The following is an 18,617-nucleotide window of genomic DNA, read 5'->3' as shown; positions in this document are numbered from 1 at the left end:
CGGAAGTCTTCATTTTCCCACAGCCCATAATTCACCTGTGGAACACATTACCATAAGATATCATAAAAATCAAAAGCTTAGAAGGAGTCAATATTTATGTCATCAAGACTATCTAGTTATAGCTAACTGGGGATAAAATGTTTACAGAATAGCAATCCTCAATAAAACAGCAAGTGCCTGGAGTTAGGAAAAAACTGTCCTTAAATACCTGATGTTGGATAATCATGGGAATTTTATAACTTCCTCTGGAACATCTGGTACTGCCCATTGTTGGAGACAAGATACTGGACTCGATGGACAACTAGTATGGCAATTCTTATATTCTTATGCATCTAACCTGGGATTATCTATACAAAAAAAATACAGCTCCCTTATTTTTTGTCAAGAGTCCAAATGTACCCAAAATACCCAAATCCACTTCTCAGGCCTTTTCAAATTAAATGTATGCTTCCTTTCTATATCATTAATCAGTTATCCAGAGATTGTTACAGTAAAATGGAAAGTCTTTACCCTTCAAATATATAGGTCCGCAAACTACATCAAATTGTTCTTTCAATATCCATTCTTATCTTTGCCCAAACACTTTGTAGGCCACAAACCATTACAATTAATGTGTTTTCCTGTTTTAAAGGCATATTTATTATAACCCATGAGGTCCACTAGAAACTTAGCTACTGTTAATTGTGTTGACATGGAAGGTTCTCATATAATATGGGGATGGGCAGTAGTGAGAGATAGAGACTCTACCTCACTGTATCTGAAGGAAAAGAAAAAAAAAAATGAAAAATCCTTGACAGACCAAAGGGGGTAAATGCTTATATTTGGTTTACATGATATCCGATATGTTTAGTCAGCCAATCAGAAAGCTAGCATTCTCTCCCAATTCTGATCCAGTGCCAATGACCACTTACATACACTCAACATATCTGGAAACTCAGGAACATTCCTTGACCCAAATGCAGAAATTCAACCAAAATCGTGGTGATCATTAAGAATCCCAGTCCCATACACAATCCATCATTAGTGAAATGGGGAAATTGTCTTACCAGTTGATGGCAGTTAGAAATCCAGGATCATAAGACTGAGTTTTTTTATGAGTCATTCACTGAACAAATAGAAGCTGTCCTTATGTGACCTTCCTCATATTTATTATATAGTGTTTATTAAATAAATGTGCCTAGGAGGTATGTGCATTGAACAGTGAGGATTACACAAAGGAACTAAATTACGACAAAGGAGATCATCTTATTCTTCCTAAAACTCATGGTTTGAAAGGTAAGGATAATAATAATCCATCTGATTGAACTTTTTATAATGATTTTCAATTAATCCAGCAATACAGGGATGACAACAGCAGAAGCCTGTTCATATCAATGGGAACATTGCCATCTAGTGGACTGACACATTAATGCAGGACTTCAGAAGAACCTAGAGAAATAAAAAGATGAATGACATATAGGGGTTTGCCAGACTGGATCAGAAGGTCAGGCTATTATCTCTCTATCCTGGCATCATCCTTTTCATCAGCAATAACCAGAGGAAGGCCTGAAATCTCATAATTGTGGAATAGTCTTCACAGAGCAAAAATAATTCTCCATTATTCTTGCAGGGATCAGTTCATTGCTTGATTCATAAGATTACATTATCTTTGTTTTAGCTTTTATAGTTACATTTTGTTGCCAGTGGTCATAAAATTTTCCAGCTCTGGTGTCTGATACCTTCTACCTTCCAGAGCGGCAATTGATCTAATTCAGTTAAAGCTAAGATTTCCAAAAAGCGGACCTTCTTAAACTGGGATGTTAGACGGGACCTAAGGGATTTATGTGCCCAGCTTCCACTGAATTTCCAGTTCCAAATGCCCTTATTCCCCGAGGCTTCTTTCAAAATCACAGCCTGAAATCCATATTTGGCTCCTGATTTTCCTGATTCAGGAAAAGGGACCCTGATTTTTCCAAAGTGCTCAGCCACCCAGCAGCTGCCATTCGTTTATTTAAAGAGTACTTGTGGCACCTTAGAGACTAACCAATTTATTTGAGCATAAGCTTTCATGAGCTACAGCTCACTTCATCGGATGCATTCAGTGGAAAATACAGTGAGGAGATTTATATACACACCGAACATGAAAAAATGGGTGTTATCATACACACTGTAAAGAGAGTGATCACTTAAGATGAGCTATTACCAGCAGGAGAGTGGGGGCGGGGGGGAGAAAACCTTTTGTAGTGATAATCAAGGTGGGCCATTTCCAGCAGTTAACAAGAATGTCTGAGGAACAGTAGGGGGTGGGGGGGGGAATAAACATGGGGAAATAGTTTTACTTTGTGTAATGACCCATCCACTCCCAGTCTCTATTCAAGCCTAAGTTAATTGTATCCAGTTTGCAAATTAATTCCAATTCAGCAGTCTCTCGTTGGAGTCTGTTTCTGAAGTCTTTTTGTTGTAATATTGCGACTTTTAGGTCTGTAATCAAGTGACCAGAGAGATTGAAGTGTTCTCCAACTGGTTTATGAATGTTATAATTCTTGACATCTGATTTGTGTCCATTTATTCTTTTACGTAGAGACGTGTCCAGTTTGACCAATGTACATGGCAGAGGGGCATTGCTGGCAATGATGGCCTATATCACTCCTTTTCTTTTTGCGAATACATACTAACACGGCTCCTAATCTGAAACCCGTCGTTTATTTAAGTATCCAAATATGGATGTAGGAGCCCACCTTTAGGCAGCCATTTTAAAACAAATATTGGCCTACATTTTTAAAGGGGTCTAAATTTGCATTTCAATTTTATGGGATCCCCTTTGCCCCCACAAGTAATCATGGAGGAAATGCTAGTATTTAGATATCTCTCCAATCTGAAACCGGGGAGTTGTACACTTCAGTACTGACATTTTCACTGAGAAGCTAAGAACCCTTTTATTTCCCTTTATAGTGCCATTCTCACCTATAGCACTTTACCCTTGATGTATTTCTAATCCAGCTGAAACGAGGAACTACTGGAAGTCTCGAGGGCCTTGTATGGTAGGATTCAGTAGTTATAAGCAGTACTGTTATGGGAGAGGGTAGGAATGAGAGACTACACAGTATTGGTATTTCCTTCATAATTTTTGAATCCTTTAATTCAATCCTCGTTAACCGTTCTACTTTCTAGGTTATTCAGCATCTGAGTTTCTTGTAGCTGCTGCATCCATCTGGGCAGACATTTCAACTGAACTGTCTGAGATTTTTCCTAAGTCTCTTTCCCCCAAGGGATCCTATAAGTTCATAGTCTCTCTGCATAAGTGAAAGGTTTAGACTACATTTTTGCCAGTGTCCAATACTTTATGCCTTCTATTGATCTGAGTTAAATTTCACATACAGTTGTGCTCTGTAATTAATTCTCTAGTGGTCTTAAATCCATCAAAGTTTGCCCCAATGCTCTATAATTGGTTGGTGCTTGGTGTTTTGTTTTGTTATTTCCCTCTCTATCTCAAACTACTTAGCATCCTCAGCTATCCACACAATACCTCAATATAACAACCATGTTTGCATGTCTACACCTATCACATTGCCTAACAGTGAATTCTGGGAAAATATAGGCAGCTATCCCATATCCCAGAGGGTATCCAGAGACAGTGGAATCAGCAGAACATGGGGCAGTGCAGATGGGCATGTCTGAAATTCCAAGGATTTCCATGAGCTCCCTGTAGCAGTGTGGCCACTGATTGCCTCTCAAGCACCCCCTCCTGGACAGACATCACTCTGCAGCACCCTGTCTCTGACTGACCCATCTCTTCAGGGGCCCTTTACTAAGTCACAGTTCACAAAGTACTTCAAAGAATCCCAAGAAGGGAATCCCATTTATTTAGTCCTTAGATGTACACCAGCCCTCCCGGCCCAACTCTAGTTCAGTGTCCCTGTCCCAGTAATCCAATACAAAGTCTTTCAAAACAAAACAGACGCTTACACAGTCTTCCCGCAATATCAGCAGGGCACAGACCACTCCTCCCTGAGGAAAGAAAGGTCTTTCTGTCTCTCCCCAGCAACTTGGGCAGGGTCTTTCCCAGGCTTCCCTGCCTGGAGAGCTTTCTCCTGCTTCCTACCAGACTTCCTACCCCGACAGTCTTAGTTATATTCTCAAACCCCACCACCCTCATCTTTTGGAGCTTCCTGCTGCCTTTTACCCTGGGATCATCTGATTCCCTTCATGTTGGGCTCATCAGGTAGTCAGGCTTGGCTTAGCCCCAGGCTTTCCAGCCCACGAACAAGCCACCATGCTCCATTCCCATTTTAAAGAAAGGCATCACAATAGTGACTCTGTAATGTGCGGAAACAACTGCCTCTCAATGACACTAAGGCCCCTTTACACTACTTTGGCAGTGTAAGCCCTTAAAGCAGGTGTAAATGTAATTTACACCTATTTTAAGCCCCTTTTCATAGCCAAAGTGGTGTAAGGGACCACAGTATAAATGAGAATCAGGCCCATCACATAAAAGCAGACAAGATTTTCAAACATGAGAGGTGACTTTGGGGGCCTAGGTATTTGAGTGTCTGACATGAGACACCAAAAGAGTCTGATTTTAAGACATATTGAGCTGTCCTCTCTCTCTCTGGAAATCAGGCCCCTTTAAAGTGTCTCAAGCTGGGCACCAAAAATTGATGCCACCAAAAATCATTAGACATTTCTGGTAATCTTGGAGATTATATCCCTGCTATGTCATACTTTTGGGCCCATCTTGAGAAGTGTTGAGTCCCTTCAACTCCCATCTTCAGCAATCTCAAAAGAAATACTCTCCAATGCTACCCACTCCCCTCCCCCTCTTGGCCATAGATGCTACTGCAAATTCACATGCATGTCCCTGCTGAGCCGCCATCTCTCCTTACAGAGTGGGCCCAGAAGTGGAAGAGGTAGAGGGGGCAGCATGGGGAGATGGTGGCCCAGGGTTCCAGGAAGTGGGGAGCCAGGTCTGGGAGATCCTGGTGGCTGGAATACCCAGAGGAGCTGCTGCCCCTATTCTGGCCAGTTACTGACAGCTTCAATCGCCTCTTCTTCCCCATCTCTAAGGAAAAGCCCAAGTGAAAGAGACCAACTGGGACCTCTTCCCTGCCTTGCACCAGAGAAACCAGGACCAGCTGAGGCCTCTCCCTCCTCACATCGCCGCTTTGAGAGACTGGGATTGGCCAGGGCCCCTCCAGTCTCCCACCACCCACCAGAGAGGCTGGGACTGACAGGACTTCTTCTATCTCTCCTCCCACTAGAGAGACCAGGACTGGCTGGGAACTCTTCCCCACTACTCTCCTCCCACCAAAGACACTCTCAGACCCAGCTCCTCACTTCCCATAACTCCATGTCACCATCTCCTCATGCTGTCTCTTCCACTTGCAGGCCCATTCTGGGAGGAGAGGTGGCAGCTCAGCGAGGACATACATATGACATGCAGCAATGCAAAGCTGGGCAGCCCTACACACACACATGCACCTCTCAGAACGTGAGCTCTGCTACTTGGAAAATTCTGGTTGTGCCCCTGCTATCCTGGTGGTTTGCTGTATTTGAATTTGCCAGATTGCAACAAACACCTGATCCAGCAAGACAATGCCATAGGACTAACCTTTTGGACACTGTGTGATCTGGATAGGGGCCCACTAACCCATTTGTTCATGCAAGACCCAGTACTGCAGTACCTCTATCCTGACACTCTGGATGTGAGCAGTGACCTCTGGATACTGAGATGAAGTGACAATATTTAACAGCTCTTTAGAATGGATTCTCTCAGGAAAATGACCACTCCATACCGTTTCAGGTACTGCATGCTGGATAGTAACGTGAGAGGAATCCATGTTTGTAAAGCTAAACTGGTTCTTTATTAAGAGAACTTTTGTGGTGTGGCGCAGATTCAAGTACCCCTGTGCACTGGCAGCTCTGCACCATCCCCAATGTGGGGTCATGCACGTTGAGTAGGGGAGAGCAAAGGTGGCTGTTATGCCATTTTCTTCCTCCTTACCCCCTAATCTTGGGACTGGCCGTGGCCTTGTTTGGCTCTTGGTATAATTTAGAGCAGCCTTAAGGCTGTTCTAAGTTACAACAGTTTGTAATGCTCTGTTAGGGGACATTAGGCCTGCCAGGAGTCATTGGAGTGCAGCGCATTCAAGTCATGTCCCACGCCCTCCACCTCCACTATATCTCCTATGGGAGTCTCGAAAATCCAGCCACACTGGCTCTACACAGGCCAAAGATTCCACCTTAGCCAAAGAAATCCTTTGCTATCAATTCAAGGCTGCAGTAAGGTCCCTTTGCATAAGAGGAGCAGTATTTCAAAAGGGCTGCTCCTAGATTCTGATACTGTTGCGTGAGCTGGATCCAAAACTCCTTGTAATCAATAGAAAGACTCCCACTGACATCAGTGGGCTTTGAACTGGCCCCATGTGAGTAAGGGTGGCAGAATTGATCTGTTAATTTCTATATTTCTTCCCATGAGTAGGCAAACCATCTGTGCATCTTTTATGATATTGTTGAATAGTCTCCAGGCTAGTTCTATGGTTCTTTATATTTTAATTTGCCCTTTAGCCTTTTGTTAGCCATTTTCCTCACTGTTTTTTTTTAATTGCCCTTTTAAAGTTTACCTCTGTTTTACTCCTAGGTGGCAGTGTTCCCAAATGGAGCTGAGTACTCCAGTATTAGATGGGGCTGATATGTACTATGATGTATCATACGCCACCTTGGACAATACGTAGCTGTGCTTTAGCCTCCATAAAACACAACTACTGGATATCATAATGTGTATGTTACCATCTGCAAGAAATAGGATTAGAAACTCATTCACTCTGTGCTCAGTGGACAAATTAAATATGAATCGTCACTTTGAGGGTTTTTGACTGAGCTGTCAGATGTCCAGGAAAAGGCTAGATACGCCGCCTTTAAGTGCTGCTGCTGGTGTTTTTATTGACTTTCACACATCATCATTTCCAGCTCAATGACATTACTCTGCATTTCTAGAGTCCCTGCTCAGCTGAGGGACTCAGCATTCTTTACAAACATTACTCACTGTGTTGTGGCTTTGCTGTCTACACAACAATTAAGACTAACGAGAAACCACACTGGCACTGCTGGATTTCATAAAATGATGTTTATTAACTATGCACAATGTATGCTGCTGCTCTGGCAGGATTCTGAGGGCTTTTTGCAATAGAAGAGAGGAAGGCCCACTGGTGTACATTTACACAACCAGCAGCAGCGAGCCTCTGAGCCCGGGTCACCAGATGGGTTAGTAGGGCTCACGCTACCACACCAAAACTAGCGGTGTAGACAGCGCTTTTAAGTTGTGGCTAGGGCTCTGAAGCCACTGCCCTTCCTAGGCATCAGAGCCTGAACTTCAGCCCAGCAAAACGTCCACACAGCTACGTTCAGTGTAGTAGCGTGAGCCCTGCAAGCTTGAGTCTGTTGACCCAAGTTCGGAGGCTCACTGCTCCGGGCTGGGTAGACATATCCCCTAGAGGGCTCCTAAGCCATATATCGAATTCCTATACACTACATCCTGCATCCTCACAGCACTCGTGTGAGGTAGGGAAAAGTTATTACATTCCACAGAAGAAACTGAGGCAAGGAGAGATTAAGGACTAAAATAGATCAAGCCCTCAGTAAGGGGCAGTGCATAGCTGCTATAATCCCAGAAAGGAGCTGGGACCAAACTCTGACTTGGGTTAGGAGGGAAGTAGTAACATACCAGCCTTTTACCTGGTGGATGTTTCTTGTCCTTCTGCACCAGCTCAGCGAGGCTGCCCTCCCCTCACACAGTGACCCAAAATGCACATAGGCCATTCCTGGCCAGCCACAAACCATAGATCATAATTTGGGGCTACCAGACTTTCCCAGGATCCTAAAGTTACCCAGCAATGCAGCCAGGGTGAAGGAAATGAGATCTCTTGACAGGGGGAAGGACGATGGAGGTCAACAGACCTAAAACTGAGCATCTAAAACCTGACATGCTGCAACCTAAATCTCTGTATTTCAGCAACAGGAAACAGGCGAAGAGTCATTTAAACCTAGTCTGCACTAGAAATAGAAAGTAAGGATAATGTCTTAGAAGCAGCATGATGAGTGGACCAAGCGTAGGCTACTAGGTGGGAAATCCTCATTTCTGTCACTGTCTCACTGGGTGACCTTGGGCTAGTCACTTAGGGCCAGGCTTTCAAAAATGCTCACCACCGAACTTGTTGAAAATCTGGCCCTAAATTTGAGTGGGAGCTGCCTTGTGATGGGCATTTGAAATTCTGGCCCTTCAACTGCTTGTGTCAGTTTCTCCTTCTGGGTAATGGGGATAATGATGATACTTACCCAACCAAGAGCAATGATGTAAGGATTTATTAGTTAATGTTTTCTACAGTTCTGTGAGAATGTAAAGTGCTTAACTGGAATTTTTAATCCTGAATTGCCAGAGCAATGGAACAGATAATCTGTAGTCTTTTTCCATCTCGTACTAAATGCTGGGTTTGAAAGGAATGACCATCAACAATACAGCTATATTAATCAGAAGGGTGCAGTGTGGGGGACAGGATAGCTACCAGTAGGCATAATAAGCCAAATATCATTAGGAACTTCCAGAGAGCAAGGTCCATTGAGCTGTAGAATAGGCTTCCATGTGAAGGGATAGAAGCCCCATCATTTAGGACATTTAAAATCAGAGTGGACATATTATCACTCAAAAATTTGTAACAAGGAACAATTGTGCATTGACCCCGGGGGATGGACTAGATGAACTTACACAACTTTTCCCTTCTCCAGATTCTGTGACTCTCTGATTCTAGGATAAGTACATGCAGATGGAAGAAAAATGTGTTGAAATTTCAGCAAAAAGCTCCTCCCGAATGTACCAACAAAATTCCCATGCAAAATTTACCAGAGTACCACATTTCCAGCTGCACAGATTCCCTGGTGCCCAAAGGGCAACACACAATAAATAAGGTCACCAGCTGATGTGTTAGTAACACAGGTATAGCTAAGCAGTAATGACCATGGTCCAGGACATTTCCTGAGAATGAAACATTGGCAGGAAATGTTCCTGGCCTGCGGCAGTCCTTAGTTCTTCAGGAATTGCCTTGGGATAAGGTCAACATCAATAAAAAAATGTCCGTTTAAGATCAGAAGAAAGTAAGCTCCCTTTTCCCAGTAATGTGGAGTAACCATTTAAGGACAGCAGTGGTGCTGCTTTACCAAATACAGCACCAAGGTAGTCACCAGCTAGATAAATTTCAACTTCAACATTCCATCTGGGTTACTATGAAAGATATATGCTGACATCACAAGTGCAAGGAAATAACTAGTTCTCAGTTTCTCTTATAACTATATTCCGAAAACAGTTGAGGTCAGTTGAATTGTTCCAGCTAATAGCCAAGATATACATCTCTCATTGCTGTTGGTAGGGCATTTCTGGCCTTTGAATGAGGAATTAGTTTCCCCTGCTGTCCTGAGACAGCCAGAGTCAGTGGACCTTCAGGCCCCATCTCTTTTCAAGTGGGGGTGCAGTTGGTAGAAGACAGGTTGTTCTCAGGGGAAGTTATTCTCTTTAGGTCTTGTAGAATAGATGTGAATTGACCCCACAAATTGCTGAGCACCTAAACTCCCAGAGAAGTCAGTACCTTGCAGGTTTGTACCTTCTTTAGTACCTTCCGGGCTCAAACCTGGACTGAAGTATCTCTGCTACCACTGTGTCTTGGTGCGTGGGTGGGTGTCTTTTTGCTGATGACCATTTTGCATCAATAAACAAGCAGAAAAATAGAAGATTCTATTACAAGGAACACATGGTCTATTCAAAACACAGTAGGTCAAATATAATCATTCTCTGCTGGCATAACTCCATTGACTTCACTGGAGTTATCGCAGCAAAGGAATTACCCCTATAACCAGGGAGGGAAGTACCAAACCAAATTTAGCCATGACTGGCAATGAACTACTTGGAACACCTGCTGTGACCAGGCTCATTAAAAGTAATGGAAAGGCACGTGAATCGATGTCCTGTTGTTATCCCAGCTCGGTAAAGAAAAGTACTTGCTACATGTGCTGTTTCACAGCAATTGACCAGGCCAGTGTATAGCGTCTCCTGATGGTATTTTCAAATGTGAATGATATGAGGGGAGAGAGTAGGCAGTAATCCAATTCCCTGCTGCAGTGAGACAGGTGGAGAATTCTTAAAGGATGAATCCAAATCGTCTTGGAAAACAAGAGTTAGCTGTCAAGTATCAGGGGGTAGCCATGTTAGTCTGTAGCCGCAAAAACAGCAAGGACTTGGTGGCACCTTAAAGACTAACAGATTTATTTGGGCATAAGCTTTCGTGGGCAAAAACCACTTCTTCAGATGCCTGGAGTGAAAATTACAGATGCAGGCATAAATATACTGACCCATGAAGATAAGGGAGTTACCTTACAAGTGGAGAGCCAGTGCTGACGGGGCCAATTCAATCAAGGTGGATGTAGTCCACGCACAATAATTGATGAGAAGGTGTCAATTCCAAAAGATACTGCTTTTGTAGTGAGCCCAAATTAATGGTGTTAAATTTGCAAATGAATTTTAGTTCTGCAGTTTCTCTTTGAGGTCTGTTTCTGAAGGTCTTTTGTTTAAGTATGGCTACTTTTAAATCTGTTATAGAATGTCCAGGAAGATTGAAGTGCTCTCCTACTGCCTTTTGTGTGTTACCATTCCTGATGTCTGATTTGTGTCCATTTATTCTTTTACATAGAGACTGTCCGGTTTGGCCAGTGAACATGGCAGAGGGGCATTGCTGGCACATGATGGTATATGTAACATTAGTAGATGTGCAGGTGGATGAGTCCCTGATGGTGGGGCTGATGTGGTTGTGTCCTCTGATGGTGTCACTAGAGTAGATATGGGAACAGAGTAGGCAACGAGATTTGTTACAGGAATTGGTTCCTGGGTTAGTGTTTCTGTGATGTGGTGTGTAGTTGCTGGTGAGTATTTGCTTCATGTAAGGGGACTGTTGCCCTCTTACTAACATTCAGTGGGGGTGTTTTGGTTGGTTAGCTCCCAGTACTAAAAGGGAAAGGGTGTATGGGAAACCAGGACCCTGAGACTGATAGTCCGCAGGAACAAAGGGGAGAGGCCAATGCTCCAGGTCAGCCTGAATGACAGGGTGGGCAGGCTAATCAGAGAGTCAGGAGGCCAGGGAGGTCCCGTCCTCCGTGTGTGCTGGATTTGCCTGGGTCAGACAGAGTGGGCCGAGCTAAGCAGAAAGCAGGGGCCCAAGCTAAGCTGGGGTGCAGAGCTGCAGCCCCAAAGCTAGAGGCAGCCCAGAGAGAGCAGACCTGTCCTGGGAGCAGAGCTGCAGCAACCAGAGCCAGAGGGGCCAGAAAAGCAGCCCAGGGAGCTGGAGGCAGAGCAGCAGCAACAACAGCACAGAGACAGAGTGGTGGAGCTGGGGCTGGCGCAGTCCAGAGCTGGGTGCGGTGAGCAGCTCGGGAGACCGAGGGGGACCCTGGGCAGCAGGCCCAGCACAGGGAGATGCCTCAGCCAAGAGGCTCTGCAGGCCAGGCTTGGATCATAACCCCGCCAGGGCGGGGGCGACACTGGGAAGAAGGGTCCTACCACTGAGAGCTTGAGAGCGCGTGGCCACCACCAGAGCAAGTGTCCAACCCACAGCATCCCTACAGCACGGCCAGGGCCTGAGAAGGAGGCCTGGGACTTACAAGGACCAGACTGTGAACTGCCCTGACATTCCAGAGACACTGTTTGTGATGTTCCCTGCCACAGAGCGGGTTGATGTGTTTCCTTTAACCTTTCCCATTTTTCCTTATTCTTTTTAAAATTAATTGTTGATTAAATAACTTGCATTTGCTTTAACTTGTATGTAATGGTCAGAGAAATGCCCAGTGCAGAGAGAGCACCCCAGAGTGGGGACACCCTAGCCCCTGGCCTAGGTGACCACAGCAGGGTTGGGGGTCAAGCCCCCCAGGAATCCTGGGCCCAGTCTTTTTGGGGTTACGAGCACTCTGCCAGACAGGAGAGTGGAAAGGGAGTCCTCAAGGGCAGGGAGGCCACTGGGTAAAGGAAGTGGGAGTGAGGACTCAGATCCTTTCGCTAGCCCACTTCACCAGGGTAGTGCAGAAACCAGGAAAGTTCCCCACAATAGCGGCACTATTCCCCCGCTTACATTCAGATTGGGAGGCTGTCTGTAAGTGAGGACTAGCCTGCCTCCCAAGGTCTGTGAGAGAGCGAGGGATCGTTTTCCAGGATAGGTTGTAGATCATTGATGATGTGTTGGAGAGGTTTTAGCTGGGGGCTGTATGTGATGGCCAGTGGTGTTCTGTTATTTTCCTTGTTGGACCTGTCCTGTACTAGGTAACTTCTGAGTACCCGTCTCGCTCTGTCAATCTGTTCCCTCACTTCCCAAGGTGGGTACTGTAGTTTTAAGAATGCTTGATAAATATCTTGTAGGTGTTTGTCTCTGTCTGAGGGATTGGAGCAAATTCAGTTGTATCTTAGGGCTTGGCTGTAGACAATGGATCGTGTGATGTGTCCTGGATGGAAGCTGGAGGCATGTAGGTAAGTATAGTGGTGCAAGCGTTGAGACTCACCCGGCAGCGCCTCCTGCTTGTCGTCCTTGGGAATTACCTCAATTTCCAGCCCAGAGTGCCTTACCACTGGCCCCCGGTCCCTCCCAGGATCCGGTGCCCTAGCCTTGGATGCTGCCCCCCAGCAATACCCCCAATCCCTGGGTCTCCCCACCCCAGGGAACCCTCACCCACTATCCCCATGTCACCTCAGTCGTGGCTACTGCCAGTCACCGATTAGCCCCACACCCTGGGGCGGACTGCAGTGTAAAAACCAATCATCACAGGCAACAAGGGGTTTGGATTGGCTGCCTTTACCCACCCTCAGGCTGCCCCTCTGCAACCCCAATACCTATATGGGCCTGGGACCAGGCCCTGCATCCTGGCGAGTTGCTGTCCTAGGGCTTCCCAGCCAGAGACAGTCTGCCTGAGCTTCTGGCTCCCAGCCTTTGTAAGGGCCCGCTGGGCCCTATTTGGGGCTTAGCCCAGCTGCAGCTACTTCCCCACTCAGCCCAGCTTCTAGCCCACAGCCCTCTCCAAGGGCAGTCTTTTCAGCCCTTCAGGGCAAGAGCAGGTGACCACCCCGCTACACACACACCCCCCTCAAAACCCCCACCCCTGGGGGAAGGGGGGCCTCTCGGCCTGGGCTCCCCAAAGTTAGCCCTCCATGCCCCTCCAGGCTCGCGCATCTCTTCTCTGCGGCCTCCCAGGCTCAGGACATCTCCCGGACCTGGGTCTCCACCCTCCGGCGGGCCTGTTCTGCGGCCTCCAGCCACACCCGTACGTCTGGGTTTTCCAGACCCTCTTCCCCCTGGGTCTGCGTTCCCACTGTTACGTGGGCTCTCCCGCTGGGCCCACATGGTCTGGGTCTCATCCTCGGCAACTGGCCCTATGACGATCTGGGTTCCCACTTCCTGCAGGGTTCCCTCTATCCAGGTTGTCGCCTCCTTCAGTTTTGGTCCTTCTGGGCCCACAGGCACCTCCTCTGGCCCTTCCTCAGTTCCCCTGAAGGGGCAGTGCCTTTTTATAGGTCCGGGTGCCCGGCAGCTCCAGCAGGCATCCCGCCTCCGTGCTGCCCCGGGCCTCGGCACCTTTCCTTCGTCCCTCACTGGGCCAACCCTCCCTGGGTTGCCCTGGGCCGTGTTCCTTGGGGCAGGGCACTCCAGCTCTAGGTGTCCCCTTCGCCTGCAGGCCCAACATACCCGCAGCCACCTGGGTTCCCTCACCCAGCGGACTGCTTGAGGGATTGGGCATCGTCCCGTTTCAGGGTGAGGTATCCTGCCTCCAGTCCCGTGGGGACAGTCCAGTCTCAAGTGTCCTGTCCGACCGCAGGCGTAGCAAGCCCTTACCACGGGCCTCCTGGCCCTGGTGCTCCGAGGCCCACGCCCTCCACGGTCTCTTTTAAACTCCTGCCCAAGGGGTGTCCACAGGGCCCGCTGCTCCCTCACCAGCTGGTCGACCTGCTCTTGGAGGGCCCACAGCATCTCTCACAGTCCCTGTTGGGTCCCCCGGAGACCCTGCAGCTCTTCTGTCCCTTTCTGCCAGGGCGCTGCCCCCAGGGCCCACCCAGGGATGACACCCGGGGCCTCCGCATAGTACACCCCCGTGTACCCAGGATCCATCATCCCCTGTTTCTCCACCAGCAGTTCCGTCACTTGCGATGCGGCACAGTCCGCTTAGCCCCTTGTTCTGCCCCTTGCATCGGGGCAGACAGCTCATACCCACATTCTCCACCACTTGTAAGCGTTCGGACTCACCCGGTGGCGCCTCCTGCTGGTCGTCCTTGGGAATTACCTCAATTTCCAGACCAGAGCACCCTCCGCAGGCCGGTAATCTGCCTTACCACTGGCCCCCGGTCCCTCCCAGGACCCGGTGCCCTTGCCTTGGGTGCTGCCCTCCGGCAATACCCCCAATCCCTGAGTCTCCTCACCCCAGGGAACCCTCACCCACTATCCCCACGTCGCCTCAGTCATGGCTACTGCCAGTCACCGTCTAGCCCCATGCCCTGGGGCGGACTGCAGTGTAAAAGCCAATCATCACAGGCAACAAGGGGTTTGGACTGGCTGCCTTTACCCACCCTCAGGCTGCCGCTCCACAACCCCAATACCTCTATGGGCCTGGCACCAGGCCCTGCATCCTGGCGAGTTCCTGCCCTAGGGCTTCCCAGCTGCTGAGGCCTTTCCCCAGCCCTGCCTCACTCTCGGTCCCCCGGGTGAGTTCCCCCACATCCAGGCCTGTCTCTCTCTCCAGCCAGAGACAGTCTGCCTGAGCTTCTGGCTCCCAGCCTTTGTAAGGGCCCGCTGGGCCCTGATTGGGGCGTAACCCAGCTGCGGCTACTTCCCCACTCAGCCCAGCTTCTAGCCCACAGCTTTTCAGCCCTTCAGGGCAAGAGTGGGTGACCACCCCGCTACAAGCAGTCAGTGACCATCACTTATTTGCACTGTAGTGTCCAGGAAGTGGATCTCTTGTGTGTATGGTCCAGGCTGAGGTTGATGTTGGGGTGGAAATTGTTGAAATCCAGGTGGAATTTTTCAAGGGCCTCCTTCCCGTGGGTCCATATGATGAAGATGTCATCAGTGTAGTGCAAGTAGAGGAGGGGTGCTAGGGGAGGAGAGCTGAGGAAGCGTTGTTCTAAGTCAGCCATAAAAATATTGGTATACTGTGGGGCCATGCGGGTACCCATAGCAGTGCCGCTGACTTGAAAGTGTAAGTTGTCCCCAAATCTGAAATGGTTGTGGGTGAGGACAAAGTCACAAAGCTCACCCGCCAGGTGTGCCGTGGCCTCATCAGGGATACTGTTCTTGACAGCTTGTAGTCCATCCTCATGTGGAATATTGGTGTAAAGAGCTTCCATATCCGTGGTGGACAGGATGCTGTTTTCAGGAAGATCACCAAGGCATTATAGTTTCCTCAGGAAGTCGGTGGTATCTCGAAAATAGCTAGGAGTGTTGGTAGCATAGGATCTGAGGAGAGAGTTCAAATAGCCAGATAATCCTGCTGTCAGGGTGCCAATGACTGAGATGATGGGGCGTCCAGGATTTCCAGATTTATGGATCTTGGGTAGCAGATGGAATACCCCAGGTCGGGGTTCCAGGGGTGTGTCTGTGCAGATTTGTTCTTGTGCTTTTTCATGGAGTTTCTTGAGCAAATGGTGTAGTTTCTTTTGGTAACCCTCAGTGGGATCAGAGGGTAATGGCTTGTAGAAAGGGGTGTTGGAGAGTTGCCTGGCAGCCTCCAGTTCATAATTCGACCTGTTCATGATGACTGCAGCACCTACTTTCTCAGCCCCTTTGATTATAATGTCAGAGTTGTTTCTGAGGCTGTGGGTCGCGTTGCGTTCTGTATGGCTGAGGTTATGGGGCAAGTGATGCTGCTTGTTCACAATTTCAGCTTGTGCACGTCTGTGGAAGCACTCTATGTAGAAGTCCAGTCTATCATTTTGACCATCAGGAGGAGTCCATGCAGAATTTTTCTTCTTGTGGTGTTGGTAGGAGCGCCTGTCAACACGGTATTGGCCCTGTCAACACTGGTTCTCCACTTGTGAGGTAATTCCCTTCTCTTCATGTGTCAGTATAATAATGCCTGCATCTGTAATTTTTACTCCATGCATCTGAAGAAGTGGTTTTTTATCCGTAAAAGGTTATGCCCAAATAAATCTGTTAGTCTTTAAGGTGCCACTGGACTCCTTGTTGTTTTTAAGAGTTAGCTGCTATGTTCTTCCCCCAGATAAAACAGTCTGTTTTTACCTCTGTGAACTTCAGAACTAAAACTGCCTCTTAACTGAACATAGCTCTCTTTCATTTTATAATGCTGTAATATCACACAGTATAATTCTTAGGCCAAATTCTGCCCTCAGATTCTCATGCAGGACTCCCAATGGATACTAGTTCATATCCAACTTCAGGTGGTAGTCTCCCAAAGTCATCACCAACTGAACGATGGCTGTTTGGTAATCTGGATGAAAAGATTTGACGGTGCACTCCAAGTAGAAATGGGTCCACTTAACACCTTCATTCGAAAAAGCGTGTTGGCTGTCTGAAAAGTACACTGAGGAGATGGTGGTTGGGATTTTCAAAAGAGCACAAAGGAATTAGGCACCCATCTCCTATTGTACTCAATGGGATTTGGGCAACTAAATCCTTTAGGCTCTTTTGAAAATCCTAGGTGTGGAGACTAGACTCCTCTCTCACTTCTGGAGGTATTGCCTCCGGGTTAGGGCAACACACATTGGCATGCAATGTGAACAATATTGCATTGGTGTTGCCTATGCTGCCCTCGTTCTGTGCATCAACAGAGGACTTAATTCCCTAGAACTTAATCTGGCACCTTTCACAAACACTAAATTATTTAATCTGTCTACTCATGTCACCGTTAAGAAATCTTTGCTGTGCATTACCCCATAGCAACCCTCTGCAGTACCAAGGTGCTGTGCATGACGATCGGGAAGCAGACACTGTACCTTTACGACATGCAAGAACAAGAAGTCACTGGATACCAATTATAACTTTATAATTGTGAATTGCTTTCCATGGCTGAACACTGGCACAGAAACACTTTAATAACCTAATTCTTTTTGTCTGGATTGGCTACTAAGTGTATATGGCAATAGATAAGTGACACTGACATCATTTAGACTGGTAAGTGACATGACTTAATTACTTTCAGTATTACTCTACTGACTTCACCAAAGTTACTCCAGATTTATAGCAATGTGAGAAGAGAATCTGGCCCTATATCCTTAAAGATAAAAGATCCTACTAAAGGATCAACCATTCCGGGCATTATCAAATATGATTCAGCCTTTAGTTTTCCTCCTGAATCTGAGTAAGTGTATGGCAAAAATTTGACTGTCAGAAGCATTTATTTCATCTGAAGGAAAATTATTTGTATTTTTTCCCAGACGTATATTAAATATCAGTGCTAAATGTTTCTATACAGCAAATATGTCTACACACATGTACAATGGACCTGATTCTCCTCTCACCCTGGCAGGGCCGGCTCTAGGATTTTTGTGCCCCAAGCAAAAAAATTTTTGGCCGCCCCTGCTTTATTTTAGTGTCCCCAGCCCCGCCTCCTCCCCCCACAACCCCACTGCCCTAGCTCCACCTGCTCCCATGAACATGCCGCCGCTCCGCTTCTCCCCCCCCCCCCCCAGGGAGAGGCAGCGCGTTCAGGGGAGCAGGTGGAGGTGAGCGAGGGGTGGGGGAGCACAGGAAGTACCAGGGGGGGTAGAGGAACCGCTCCCCGGCCCAGCTCGCCCCCGCTCCACCACCGACGCCGCCTCCCCCGAGCGCGCCGCTGCTTGGCTTCTCCTCCCTCCCTCCCACGCTTGCCACGCCAAACAGCTGTTTGGCCCGCAGCAAGCCTGGGAGGGAGGGGGGAGAAGCAGAGCGGCGGCGGCACACTCAGGGGAGCAGGCGGAGGCGAGCTGGGGTGGCAGGGGCACATTTTTAGGGGCAGCATGGCCGGCGCCGGAATGCCGCCCCTAGAACTCTGCTGCCCCAAGCACCTGCTTGTTTTGCTGGTGCCTAGAGCCGGGCCTGCACCCCGTGGTAAATCAGGAGAAACAGCTCTGGAGTTGACAGGGCTTATGCCAGTGCAAAAATCAGCAGGGGAGTAGAATTACACCCAGTGACTTTAAGCACTGCAAAAAATCCCAGGGCAAGGGACCTTGGCATCTTTAGAGGTGAAATCATGAAGTCTCCTGTATTGCAGTTGCCTTTTGGTGCTAGAAATACTGAGAAGGCAAAAACAGCAAGGTCAGTCTAGTATATTTTCCCTGCCTGCTCATCAGTCTTTTAAAAATCAAGCCATAACTTGCCTGCATATTCTCCCATACCTGGTCTGTCCAGCAAGAAACTGTCCCGTAGATGGATATTTAAAATATCATTCTGTTTTCAGGGAGGGCTTTCAAATACCACATTATGGAAGAATGCACCTTTAATAATTACTGCCTCCCTGCGAGTATGCTCTTAAAGATGTCAACTGGCATTGATACAGCCTCTAAGTTATATTTTGCTTTAATTTGCTTTAATTTACTTATTTGGGTACAAAACAAAAAAAAACCTTGCATCCAATAG

The sequence above is a fragment of the Lepidochelys kempii genome, chromosome 9 (assembly GCF_965140265.1).
Source record: "Lepidochelys kempii isolate rLepKem1 chromosome 9, rLepKem1.hap2, whole genome shotgun sequence".
Taxonomy (NCBI): Eukaryota; Metazoa; Chordata; order Testudines; family Cheloniidae; genus Lepidochelys; species Lepidochelys kempii.
Note: the sequence above shows the minus strand (reverse complement) of the source record.